This window comes from Fukomys damarensis, unplaced genomic scaffold (assembly GCF_012274545.1).
Source record: "Fukomys damarensis isolate Sample0158 unplaced genomic scaffold, DMR_v1.0_HiC HiC_scaffold_16, whole genome shotgun sequence".
NCBI classification, from domain to species: domain Eukaryota; kingdom Metazoa; phylum Chordata; class Mammalia; order Rodentia; family Bathyergidae; genus Fukomys; species Fukomys damarensis.
This window is the reverse complement of record NW_022900928.1, coordinates 5,043,941-5,057,089: the sequence shown is the minus strand read 5'-3', so window position 1 is coordinate 5,057,089 and position 13,149 is coordinate 5,043,941. Positions and strand designations below refer to the sequence as shown.

Genomic DNA, 13,149 nt, shown 5'->3' with positions numbered 1-13,149 from the left:
AAATTTTTTTTTTTTTTTTTTTTTTTTTTTTGAGAAAGGGCCTTGCTATGTTTTCCAGGCTGGCCCAGAACACGCAGAGGTCTTCCTGCTTCAGCCTCCCAAGTACACAGCACCACACGCGGCATTGATTTCTGTGCTTTTATTGTTGTTGGGGATGTGAGGGAAGTTCCACAGAGGGAGAGAGTGAACTGCGTGTGCTTTTTGAAAGCAAAAGCAGGTCAGTGCAGGTGCAGCTTCTCTGGGGCAGGGCAGCTCCTCTGGCTGGCCCGGGGTTCCTGCCCATGGGGTGTGGATGTCTTGTCCTTTGTGTCAGTCACTCTGCCTTTGGAGCTTGGTGAACCGTGCGGAGTGGAGGGCTTCTGGCTCCTGGGGTGGGGAGGAAGGCGAGGCTGGAGAGAAGAGCCAGGCCCGGCTCGCCTGCACCGGGAGCAAGGCATTGCACCCGCAGACCAGGCCTCTGCTGCCACCGCGTAGACCCTCCCGATCCGGCCTCCCTCCTGGAGCCTGGCACCCCATCTTCCGGCTCCAGGACCAGAAACTCAGGACCAGCAGTTCTAACTTAGTTCCCGGCTCTATCTGTCCTGACCGCGACCCAATTGGACCTTTCGGGCCGCTCCTGCACAGCCCCAACAGCCACAGCCTGAGCTCTCTCTGCCCGTGGGGCTCTCCTCCCAGGGGCTGCGCATCTAACCCCGAGACGCCCTCTTCCTGTCAACCTCCAAGGAGCAGTCACAATGTACCGTGAACATCAAAACTGTGAGAAGTGACGGGATAGAACACATCACCACTGCGCCCACGCTCTTCCCACGCCTGCTGCTTTCTGAAGCAGCTCTGGACGGCTCTTCCTCAAGCGTCTCTACGAGGTGTGACCGAGAATACAGGGTGCCGCCACCTGCCTCGAACGTGCAAGGTCCGAGTTCGATCCTGGTACAAACGGTGAGTGCTGCCGCCACGTGCCACCCGCGGAGAGGCGGGATGCCCGCATCCGCCTGCCACAATGACCCTGAGTTGAGAGAGAGGCATAATTCTGAATTTCCTACTCGGCCACATTAAATAAGTAAAAGCTGGACAAGCTAGATCAGTTGTAATAATAGACTTTATCCGAACCGACACATCAAAGTCTTCAACAGCCCCGCGTGCAGCCATGTATCAGGTAGCCACTCTCTGGACAGCACGGCTCGGGAAAGCTGGACCTCGAATTCAGCTTCGCTCCTGGGAGAGCGGGAGCCGCTGGGGAGGTCTGAGCGGGGAGGCGCGAACGACGTAGCAGCAGCCCTGGCTGCGTTGTTGGGAACAGACTAGGCAGGAAGGGAAAGAAACAGGGCGAACAGCCAGGAGGCTGAGGCAGCCAGGAGAGGAGAGAAAAGTCACATGGGAGAGAGACACGGCTTACAGAACAGATAAAGTCACATGTGTGCGGAGGTCCGTCGGTCCATCCGCCGGTCTGTCCGTGTGTCCCTCCATGCACTGATTCATTTCAGTGGTGCTGACGATCGAATCCAATCTGGACCGAAGAATGACTGGAATTTTCCGACGGATTTTATACAAACAAAGGAGTCCGGGATGATTCCTGGCTTTTGTTGCAAGTTGTGGGGAGAACCAGAAGACCAGAGTCGCCTTCCAGGGAGCCGGAGAGACAGAAGATGGAGCGGTGTCAGGGACGGCAATGTGGGCTTGGTTCCCTCCGAGCTTCTGCTGAGACAAGCGCAGAGAAAAGCAGGTGGTTTCAGACGTGGTGCGCCCCGGAGCAAACCCCCCCCAGGCCTGAGGACGCGGCTCTGAAGGACATCGAAGAAATGGGGCCAGCGAGGCAGAAGCCAGCGACGGCGAGCCCGAGGCCCAGCAGGCCGTGGGGACACAGCCCCTCGCTGGCCGGGCTCCTGTTCACCCCCCAGAGGCTGGAAGCAAGAGGGACCGCTGTGCGTTTTCCAAGGAAACCCCTCTGTCGCTCCCGCTCCCGTTACCCTACAGCGGGGAACGAGAGTGGAAGCGGCCGGCCTCCTTTTACCGGGGCTTTCCTGTCCGCCGCAGATCTCCTGCTCTTTCCTCCACGACCGCTCTCGCTTTGGAAGGCAGAAAACCCGGCGTCCTGAGCTCTCACACGGCAGCGAGTTCCTCCCCGCGGCAGGGTCACCAAACGAGCACACAGCTCCTGGCCGGGGCCCAGCAGAAGCACGCACGAGCATCTCCACCCCACTCACTCGCCCCTGCGTGCAGTGACAGCCATCTCAGCCGTGGGGAGTCGGGCTGGACGCTACCCTCACCATTGGATCCCCTCCCATGGGCAGCAGCTCTGTCTGCCTCCCTGCATGCTGTGTGTCTCAGAGCAGGGCCGGCCGAGACCCAGGAGGGAGGGACGGTGTGGGGGAGCCAGCCGGGGACAGGCCGGCTTTGGCCTGGGATCAGGGAGCCCCGCGCCCGGTGTGCAGCCAGCCCTGCTAGCGGGAATGCCACACAGTGTGACCACCGCTCCTGGTGTGTGGGAGGAACAGACCCGGGGCCTTGGCTCTGCTGGCAGAGAGCTCAGGGTGGGCTGTGCCTGGGCTCCACACTCGGCCCCTGGCTTGGGTTGGCTTCTGCCCCAGGGAAGTCTGCGGGCCGGGCCGTTTGGCACCAGGAAAACCTCTCGGGTGTCTGCCTGCTTCTCCGTGCCCAGAGCCTTGCTCGATATCTCCAGTTCTCTGAAACCTTTTGAAATCCATCCAGCACCTGTAGATGGGGATCTACACCCCTCATCGGGGACCCACTGGGTCGACTGCCACAGAAGGCTGACCATGACCCGACACAACACACTGTGCTGCTGTTTTATATCTGAACTGCGTGCCATTAAAACAGTATGGCATCTCCTCTTCCTAATCAGGACCTGGGGCGCTGGGGCCCCACTGGTTACTTAACCCTGCTTTTTCTGGGGAGGGGAAGAGGAAGAGACTTCCTTTTGGCTATCAACAGCTGCTCCCCTCTCTCCATGGAGGAACGCAGCCCCTCCCTCACCACCGTGGGCCACAAGTTGTGGCTCCCAATCACACAGGTTGTTGATTTGGGCCCGTTTGGTTTTCTTCTCCCTTTTATGCTGGAGGCACAAGCTGTGGGTCCTTTGAGCCAGCACTCCCTCGGGGTGGGGTAGGGAAGCCAGCGCATTTAAGTCATCTCATGTTAAGCTTCGGGTAATCTTCTTTGAGATTCACCAAAATGAGCCAACTTGGTGGCAGATTCTTCTTGGTTCTTGCATCTGACGCGTTCTGGAGGTCTGACCGGAGCCAGAATGAATCACATCGCCTGCATTCCTGCAGCTAACTGGGAGGAAGCAGCCCGGACTTGGGCCCAGGAGCCCAGGGAAGGTGGCCCGTGGCCAGGCCACCTCACTGTATCTGTTCCTCACCTGCTCCATACAGCACACGCCCGTTCTCGTCCCCAGGGCGGAGGGGCCGCCCCCCGCCGTCCTGCAAGCGCAGGCTCCTGTCCTGGTCCGTGGCCCACTGCCACCGGAACCAGCCTCACACATCTCTGACACGGAGGCCTGGAGCTCCTGGGAAGTTGGGGACCCGCTCACAACCCCAGGAAAATGACAGGGGAGGGATCAAGGCCCATTCTCTCTCTTAGTGAGCGGCTTGCCCCAGTATTATACACGCACAGTATTTATAAAATCCTTTTCCTTCGGATCTGGGTTGACCTCAGCTGCTGGCAGAAATAAAACATGACTCTGCCCGTGGCGATCAGGCATTTCCATCCAAAAGGACACCACACAAACATTTGATTTTCTTTTGATTTTCCATAAAAGGTGTGCCACTAAGTGCTCCCCATTCTAAGGGGAGGGAGAGGAGGCCGGGAAGTGTGTTTAAAACAGCTGCTTTCCTGTCAGAGGAAGTGGGGTGGGCATAGGGCCTTTCCATGTGTTTCTTTTCTTTTTAATTAATTTTATTGGTACAGGTTGGGTATACAATATGATGACATCCATCCTCGGAAATCCGTACCTTCACATAATCTATCTTAGTCCTTGTTTTTCTCCCCATTCCATTCTTGATTTTGTGATTTTATTCCTTTGAGGAGCATAGATATCCAGGGCTGAGATGAACGTAACTCTCTGAAGCCACAGAACTGCCTGGCTTGTGACGCCTCCTCACGTCTTCCTTTTTCATTTAAAGCATGTTCTTTTTCTTTTTTCCTCATTGAGTTGATTGGTACGTTTTAGGTACACAGTACAGCTACATTCATCATTGGGATCTTGTACCTTTACATGACAGGTCTTGGTTCTCATTTTTTCTCCACACCCCTGCCCTCCCTTCACCCTCTCCACCCTTCCTATTACAAAGACTTTGTTTCCATTTTTTCCTTTACTCATATTTTTTCTTTTCCCTTATTTCCTTTCCCCTACCCTTCCTATTTCCCCTACTCTTTAAGACCTTTCCTTCCTACTTCACATTATCAGTTATACAATTTGGATCTTATTTACACTTTTCATTTTTCACACCAGTATTTACACATATGTCTTTTTTATTTCACTTAAGAGTATGGTCTCAATGTGCATCCATTTAGCTATAGATGACTCTAGTTTCTTATTCTTTATGGCTGAATAGTACTCAATTTTATAGCAAAACCACATCTTTATCCAGGCTCCAGTTGAGGGACATTTGGGCTGTTTCCAAGTTTTAGCTATTATTAATTGTGCCACTGTAAACACGGGTGCACATATATCACCGTGGTATGATTCTTTTAATTCTTTTGGGAATATACCCTGCAGAGGAATAGCTGGGTCACATGGGACCTCTAATCCTAGTTCTTTGAGGTATCTCCATTCAGATCTCCACAGTGGTTGCACCAGTCTGCACCCCCACCAACAATGGAGAAGGGTTCCCTTCTCCCCACAATCCCGCCAGCATTTGTTATGGGTTGATTTCTTGATAGCAGCCATTCTTACTGGGGTGAGATGGAATCTCAGTGTTGTTTTCATCTGCATCTCTCCAATGACCAGTGATGTTGAACATTTTTTTTATGTATTTATTTGTGATTTAAAGTATTTTCTTGGGCTGGGCAGTGATTCTGCTGCCTGCCTTGAAAGAGCAAGGTCTTGAGTTAAAAAAAAAAAAAAAAAAAAAAAAAAAAAAAAAGAAAAAAAAAAAAGAAAAAAAGTATTTTCTATCAGCTTTACAATGAACTACTTATTAAGCCCATACTTACAGTTTTCACAGCAGATCTTAATTAATATCTGGTGGGTGTTCACCTAGATTCTGAGGGCTTAAAGCAGCCCACTTGAAGCTCTTCCTCAGAATCTGCTGGATGAAGCCCACACCTCTTCATACAATTGTCACAGACACCTTGCAAGTTACATAGCGTTATCCTTGCTTTACTGACAGGTAAACTGAGGCTACAAAGTTACATCACCAGGATTTGAACAGTCTGTGCTACATCCCTACAAAGTATCTTTCACTACAAGTTCCGGTCAGCAGCATTTCTGTGTTTTAAAATCAGAGTCACTTCCCCCAACCTGACAGAGCACACTGACTTTGGTTTTGAGAAGAAAGTGCACCTTCTGTCTGCAGGGTAACAAATATCACACCCAACAGGTGCCCTCAGCCTGCTGCGGTCCCTCTTCCAACGCCTCCTCTTCGCAGTGGCGTGAGAGAGTGACGCTCACACAGTAAAGACCACGCTTGCTTCGGGATCTCGATCCCTACCCTGGGCGCTCAGGCTGGGCTGAGGGGCGGACCTGACTCCCGGGCAGAGGGTCTTGAGGACCCTCCTCCCGGGGACCAGGCTGCCCCGCTCTGACTGGCAGCAGTGCAGGTTCAGAGATGCAGGTCGCTGACATTTTCCTTTTTACCAGTCTGTGTCTGGGTTGTGCAACGATCACACTCGCTGTGGGGTGCTGGTAACGCGCACAGCACACTTCTGATATAGATACTTTCGATTTATGATGGGGCACTGGGCTGTAACCGATCACCAGCCGTGGGCCGTCTGCATTTGGAAAGTTGACTATAAATCTGCTAAAATGCTAAAGAGTAACTAGTTTATTCATATTTTAATTCAAATATAAAGATAAAGTAACACCCAGTGCCAGTGTGTACGTAGTTCTATGCAGATTTGATAATTTTCTTGGTTCTGATTTGTACCTCAATTGTGTATAGGGCCTACATCGAGTCAAATTCCAGGTACACTCCTTACTGCCCCTGCCCAGCCCCGCGCCTCCCTTTCCAGTTCTCTCCCACTTTCGGGCCATTTTTCTTGAGTTTCCACACATGACAGGGAACACGCACGACTCGCCTCTGCGTGTCTGGCACGATCCCCCGTTCCATCCGTGTTCTGGCCGAATACCTAACAGCGGACGTCCCGGCGGCCACGTGATTCTCCATGGCGGCTCTGGCGATCGGCGTCATAAGACAGACAGACGTGCAGGCATCTCTTCTGTATGCTGACTTCACTTAACACTTTTTATTTAAAAATTGTCATAACTATGAGTTACACTAAATATCTCCAATTACACTGTGTCATTTTAATAGAGCCTATAAATAGAACCTCTACGTGTGTGTGTGTGTGTGTGTGTGTGTGTGTCTGTGCACCTGTTGTCTTTTGAGAAAGGGGCTCCCTCTGCAGCCCAGGCTGGCCCCGAACTTGTGGCACCACCAGCATCCTCTCAGCAGGGCAGAGCCCAGCCCCTCTTCAGCCCCTCAGGCTTGCGGTCCGTGGGCCTCAGACCCACTCATTACTACTTTCTTTGGCCTCAAGCTGGAGCAGCTGCCCACAGTGGGTGCCTGGCTCCGAGACTCCGGGATGGGCCGGATGCCTCGTCCCTGAAGCCTGGGGAGCCCTGGGAAAGTTCACTGGGGAAGCCAGGGGCCAGAGACCTGAGTGCCCCTCGGACTGGTCTGGAGTCCATGGCCCCGGGAGGCTGGAGGCCCTGTGGCATGGCCCCCTGAACCGGAGCACACACCCATCCCGAATGAGGACCGGGCTGGGGTCAGGCACGGGCTGGTCCTGTCCTCCTCTCCTCTGCTCTGCAGTACTGGGGAGTTTACAACTCAGGGACTTTGCACTGAGATACATCACCGGCCCTTTTTTAAAAAATTCTTATTTTATTTGACTTCTGCATGGGTGAATTAATTTGTATTCACATATGTGTGCAGCGTGTAATGATTACATTAACTTTGGGGAGCAGGTGCACAAATGTAGCATATCTTAGTTCTTTTTGTTCCTCTTCCCCTATCTCCACCCGCACCCTCTATATCGACGGCCCTCCCACTTACAGAAGATTTACCTCACGGTTCCTATTGTCTGTCTTTTGCTCTTTAAATTATTTACATGTCAAGTTTTTCATATAAGAGAAGTCAAGTGATATTGAAGTTACATCTGTTTTCCCATGAATGACGCAAGCGTATCCTTCTTTACGGCAGAGTAGTACTCCATCGGGTGTAAATCCCGCATTGTCTTTGCTCATTCACCAGCTGGTGGACACACAGGCCGCTTCCAAGGTTTAGCTGTTGTGAGTTGTGCTGGTATAAACATGGGTAGGGCCTGTATCACTGTACTACGAAGCCTCTAACTCTTTGGGGAAGACACCTGGGAGGGAAAGAGCTGGTTCAAATGAAATTTCTAGTTTTTTTTTTTGTTTTGTTTTTTTTAGGAATCTCCATTCTGATTTCCCTAGTGTTTGTACGTTTACATTCCCACCAACAGTACAGAAGGGCGCCTCACCAACATTTGTTACTGTTCCATTTCTTTTGTTTTGTTTCTTTTTGGAGACAGGGTTTTGCCATGTGGTTTGCGCTGGCCTTGAGCTTGCACTGATCCGCACGCCTCAGTCTCCCAGGTGCTAGGATGATGGGTGTGAACCACTGTACTCGGCTACTGTGTGATGGGTTACTTCATCCCCTTTGCAGTAAGATGGGAAATCGGTGTTGTTTCAACTCACACTTCTGTAAAGGCTCAGCTGGGATTCAAACTTGCAACCCTCCTGCCTCAGCTTCGCGGTTTGTTGAGATTGCAGGAGCGAGGCAGCCAGCCCAGCTAGGAAATCTGTCCCCATAGCTGCAGCCAGTTCACATGAGACATTAGAATCACTAAGTTCATGAGGCCAACTCTTCCCCAGATAGCAAAGAGCATAAGGAAAACATAGCCCATGCTGGTGCATACCATAATCTCAGCATGGAGGAGGCTGAAGCAGGAGGAGCGCCACAAGCTCAGAGCCAGCCTGGGCTACAAGGAGAGCTCAAGTTCAGCCTGGACTGCACAGCAAGACCCTGTCTCCCACCCACCAAAAGGAAAAAATAAAACCAAAATATCCTTCACAAACCTAAGTGCAGCAATCTTAATGAAATATTAACAAATTAAGTCCGATATATACAAGCAATGAAATACTCTGATCAAGTGGAATTCACAGTAGGAACCCTAAACTCGTTCAGTATCTGGAAATCAGTCCCTGTCACCCACCACGTTCACAGTCAAAAGCAGACTGACCAAATCAACCTTATAAATCGATACCAAAAAGAACTTGGAAAACTTCCACATCCGTCACCTTAAAGACTCCCTGCAGGGGTCAAAATAACGCTGAAGTTTTATCTCGTCCTGTGAGACAGACAAGAAACGTAATGAGTTTCTTGAAAATTGCCTATTGAAGGCCTATACTTTTGCTCTCCAGGAATGGATGACACTACAAGTTAGTGTTGTTCTGAAGAAAGGATTTTCTTTAAAGTAAGAGTAGAAAGAAGACTATCTCAGCCTGATAAAAAATATCTATGGGACACCTAAGCAGTCATCATACTTGATGGTGAAAGACTTACTGCTTTTCCTCTGATTGAAGAATGGGCAGGGCGCGGCCCTGCTGTCACTCTGCCTGCACTGGTGTCCAACCCACTGAAGGTGAGCAAAGGCAGCGAAAGCATCCAGATCTCACTGACAGAGTTACCTGTGCGGAAAAGGCCCGAGGAAGGCATGGGAGAACTGCGCAGCTGGTGTAAAGACACGGCAAGACACAAGGTCGGCACATAAGAGCTTATCTAATTTGTGTATTAGCAAGAACTAATCAGAAACTGTGTGCACTTGTGTGCGAGAGCGTGCCTCTGTGTGTGTGTGTGTGTGTGTGTGTGTGTGTGTGTGTCTGTGCACGCGCGCAGGAGTGTTGGGGAATCCAGGAACTGCCCAAGAAGAAGCATATTCTCTACCTCTGAGCTATAACCATAGAATATGTAAACATAAAACAATTAAAAGTTTATACTAGCTTCATAAAATGAAATGTTTAGGTATAAATCCAACAAAACATGATCAGAGTCTGTATCCCAAAAAGTACAAAATCCTCAGGAAGTAAATAAAACAAACCTCAATATCCAAGAGATATATTATTTTATGGGTTAAAAGATGTAACTCTCCCCAAACTGATCTATAGATTTAATACACTTCTAACCAAATCTCAGTGGTATTTTATGGATACAGATAAATTGCTTCTAAAATTTATATGGAAGTCAAAGGAACTGTAATAGCCAAAGCAATTTCAAAAAGAGTAATAAAGTTAGAGAAGCCACACTATGAGATTTTTAAGATTTATAATAGACCTGCAGCAATCAATTCGGTGAAGAGAAGCGTAAACACACAGATCAAGAGAACAAGACAGACAACTCAGAGTGGATCCACATCAACATTTCACAAAATTACAAAAAAAAAAAAAAATTAAATTGTGGAGGAGTAGCCCTTCAGCTAAGGGTGTTTTGTTTCGTTTTGAGACAGGGTTTCACTGATTTGCACAGCAGGCCTTAGGCTTGTGGTCTTCTTGCCTCAAGCTCTCAAGTAACTGGGATTAAAAGGATGGAAGACTTTGCCCGGTCATAAATGAGGTTGGGACAAACGATCAACTACATTGCGATAAATGAACCTTGCCCATCACTTTGGACCTTATACAGATGCTCCTTGACTTATGCTGTGGTTACATCCTCAGTGCCATCCTTAATTGAAAATATCAAAGCGAAAATATTTTTAATCTACTGTCATAGTCACTTTGCCGGCACTGGACACAAACCCAACACCCACAACTTAAAGGAGAGGTTTATTTTGGCTTACGGTATACAGAGGATGTAGGCCATGGTCTGCTGGCTAGAAGGCAGAAACAGCCCGCGGGAAAGGTCTGGGGAGGGGAAGCTGCTGACCAAGGCAGCTGGAAAGCAGAGAGAGGAGGGGGAAGCAGGGAGGGAGATGCACCTTTCCAGGCCCTGCCTCAGTGCCCAGCCTTCATCCAGGTCCCGCCTCCAGCAGCGCATGCCCGAGCGGACGAGGTCAGTGGAGGAGCACAGCCCCAGACTTTCCAGACTTTCCAGTGTCTTCTACACCTGAGAACTTGGGGTGATATCTCTGATCTAAACCATAGCATGTACATAACCTACCAAATAGCACAGCTTAACCCAGCCTACGTAAAATATGCTGGAAATATTGACGGTACCCTAAAGTGGGGCAAAATCATCTAAGACAGAGCACAGTTTTAGAGTAAAGTGTGGAATATCGTGTGTATGAATACTGTACCAGAACGGAAAGACAGAGAAGCTGTACGAGGCTTTTGCCACACACTTAAGTCTTCGTGATTTAAGGGCTGTCTACAAAAGAACTGACTAAAAATAGCTCCCAGACTGACATGTAAAATATATAATTATAAAATCTGAAGAAAGATATAAGTCAGAAGCCTATGAGAAAGAAAAAGTGGCTTCCCAGGAAGTGAAAGGGCAGCAGATTCAGCCTGGGGCAGAGCTGAGCACCGTCTCCATGGGAGCAGGCTTGGAATAAGCTAGAAGGAGAGGCACGGCGAAGAAGCCAAGGCCTTGGAGAGGAGGAAGGCGCCTGGAAGAGAACCCGGGTGCAGGTGGACGCACCAGCGGTAACTAAGGCACGGCTGTGCCCCTCCAGCTGCAGATTGCTCCTCTAGAAGGATGTGCCCAAATTCCGAAGGACCGGGGTTCTGCGAGAGAGGCTGTTCCTCCCGGGTCATTCCAGAGGGTGCTCCGGGAAAGCAGGGGACAGAGCAGTTAGGCCAGGGTTTCCCACAGGATAAACTGGAAGGGAGGAGCGGGATGCAAGGCCCCTCCGGTGGGCAAATGCCTTCAGGGCGCATGCAGGTCTCTTTACGCTTCAGTTTCCCGCACCGTGGAGTGGGTTAATCCCTGAAGTTGCGGTGTAGGATGTCCTCAGCTCACGGAATGAGCTATTTAATGAGCTTCGGGTTTCCCTCCACACTAGTAACTAGGATCGAGGCTCTACTCCATAGAAGATGGCCCAAGACAACTCAGGCCGCGCTCGCACACATAGTCCTGTCTTTGTAAACCGATCGCTGTGTGTGGCTTCAGCTCCATGGCCCCTCCACGGAAAGAGCAGCGACGCTGAAAGCAGACGGGAGTGCGGAGCTCTACCCAGGACGGACCGGGTGAGCACACCGCGGGGCGGGCGGTGCTGTCGGTGCTGTCCAGGGCAGGAGGGTGCACGGTGTGCTGGACGCCAGCAAAGCCTGAGCCAACTGCGGATCAGGTTTCCTTAGGACAAGGAGGGGATTCCGAGATTGGGAGAGATTACTGAAGTTTAGGAGGAGGAAGTCAGACTCCTCTTCCTGCAGCCCAGAGTGTATGGAGAAGGACCCACTTCTCAGGGCCGGTGATTCATTCATTCCTTTTAACGATTAAAAAAAAAAATGACAGAACAGGCGAGGAATATCGGCTCATTGTGTTTGCCTCGGATTCGGCGGAGGGGTCCCCATGCGGACGGGGAGGGGGAGCGGCCTTTCCTGCTTTCAGTTTGGGCTGCAGCTTATGGCTGGCCAGCTCGGGTGAGGAGTGCAGACCCAGACCTGAGCCCACAAAACACAACCGAGAGAAGCCACTCAGGAAAACGCACAGTGGCACCGCTCAAGAGCTATTCAGTTCCAGTCGCTGTCTTTTTTTTTTTTTTTTAATTATGGATTTGTAATTCAGTTTAATTCTTCCTGGAAGTAAAATTCCTGGTAGACCAGAAAGCTCAGCAACAAACCCCATGGCCTCCAGCCCTGGCTGCCCTGGAAAATCATTTCTAGAATTTAAAAGATAAAAAAAGCCTCTGCATGGCTTGGGATCCATTTCAAAGCATTTAAATTAGACTCTCCAGGAACTTCAGATTTTAAAAAAATCAAGCGACACATTTCTGCCCTTATTTATTTATTTATTTCTGAAATTGATGACTCTTCCGTGGATAACTTTTGTAGTGTTGAAATTTTGTCAACTCTGACCCAGCATCTTTATGCTGAGGAAGAGAGCAGGAGGAAATGATCATAGGTGTATGAAAAATGTATCAGTTTTGAGCTATCCTGACAGTGCTTCTAATAGCAAAATCTAGAAACATCATAGGTGTGTAATAAGAGTTCATTTTTTCCCAACTATGTTTCATGCATTTAATGGACTACTCTGTAGCTATTCGAATAATGTAAAGGAAATATTTAATGTATATGCCATGCATGTATTGAACTCACGAAGAGGGAAGTGGACCACAGACAAGTCTGATAGTCCTTTGCAAAAAATCTATTTAAGGAAAAATTAAAAAACCTACCGGAATCTATTCCAAAACAGGAATATTTACCATAAACAAACAGTATAGGAAGTGTGATGGTTTTCACATTTTCTTACACATAGTTATTTTCTAGATTTTTTGAAAAATTTTTATAAACAGAAAAATTAGAAGCAGTTATAGAATCTAAGACGTTTACATCGAACCATGTCTCTGCAGAGCAGCCTGTGTATTAAAGTAACTGACGCCTTGACTTTGCCCCTATTTGAATGAACAGATCGCACAGGGAAAACAGCCTCCCAGGGGCACCCTGCCTTCGGCGCAACTGTAATCACAGCAAATCCTTGCTTCACGTATGACTTTGATTTAGGAAGTGGAGTCAGGAACAACTGGCTCAATTTGGCAAAGACAGAGGAAGATAGGATTTGATGCTCTTGATTGGTTTTTGCAGTTGTTTCGAGCTAATGGGCTGTTTTCTTCCTTAATGTCTTATAATTAGGAACAGCTGCTGTGAGCTGTGCGGAGAAACTTCCTGCTCTCAACCCCGCCTCTGAAGTTAAATCAATCTGTGTAATTAAAGAATTGGTGGAAGAGATGAGGCGGTGGACTGGCAAATTTGTGCATCCCTTCCCCTCCCCCTTCCCCACCCTCCCT

General features: G+C 49.4%; 1 long non-coding RNA gene across 1 annotated transcript in view; it reads left to right on the top strand.

Moving 5' to 3' along the window:
* LOC104873644 overlaps positions 1 to 13,044 on the top strand; it is a 20,232-nt gene extending 7,188 nt beyond the window's left edge. The window contains exons 2-3 of the long non-coding RNA XR_783535.1: positions 11,206 to 11,389; positions 12,995 to 13,044. This is a non-coding gene — a long non-coding RNA (uncharacterized LOC104873644). The remainder of the gene's footprint in view (positions 1 to 11,205; positions 11,390 to 12,994) is intronic.
* Positions 13,045 to 13,149: the final 105 nt, after the last annotated feature.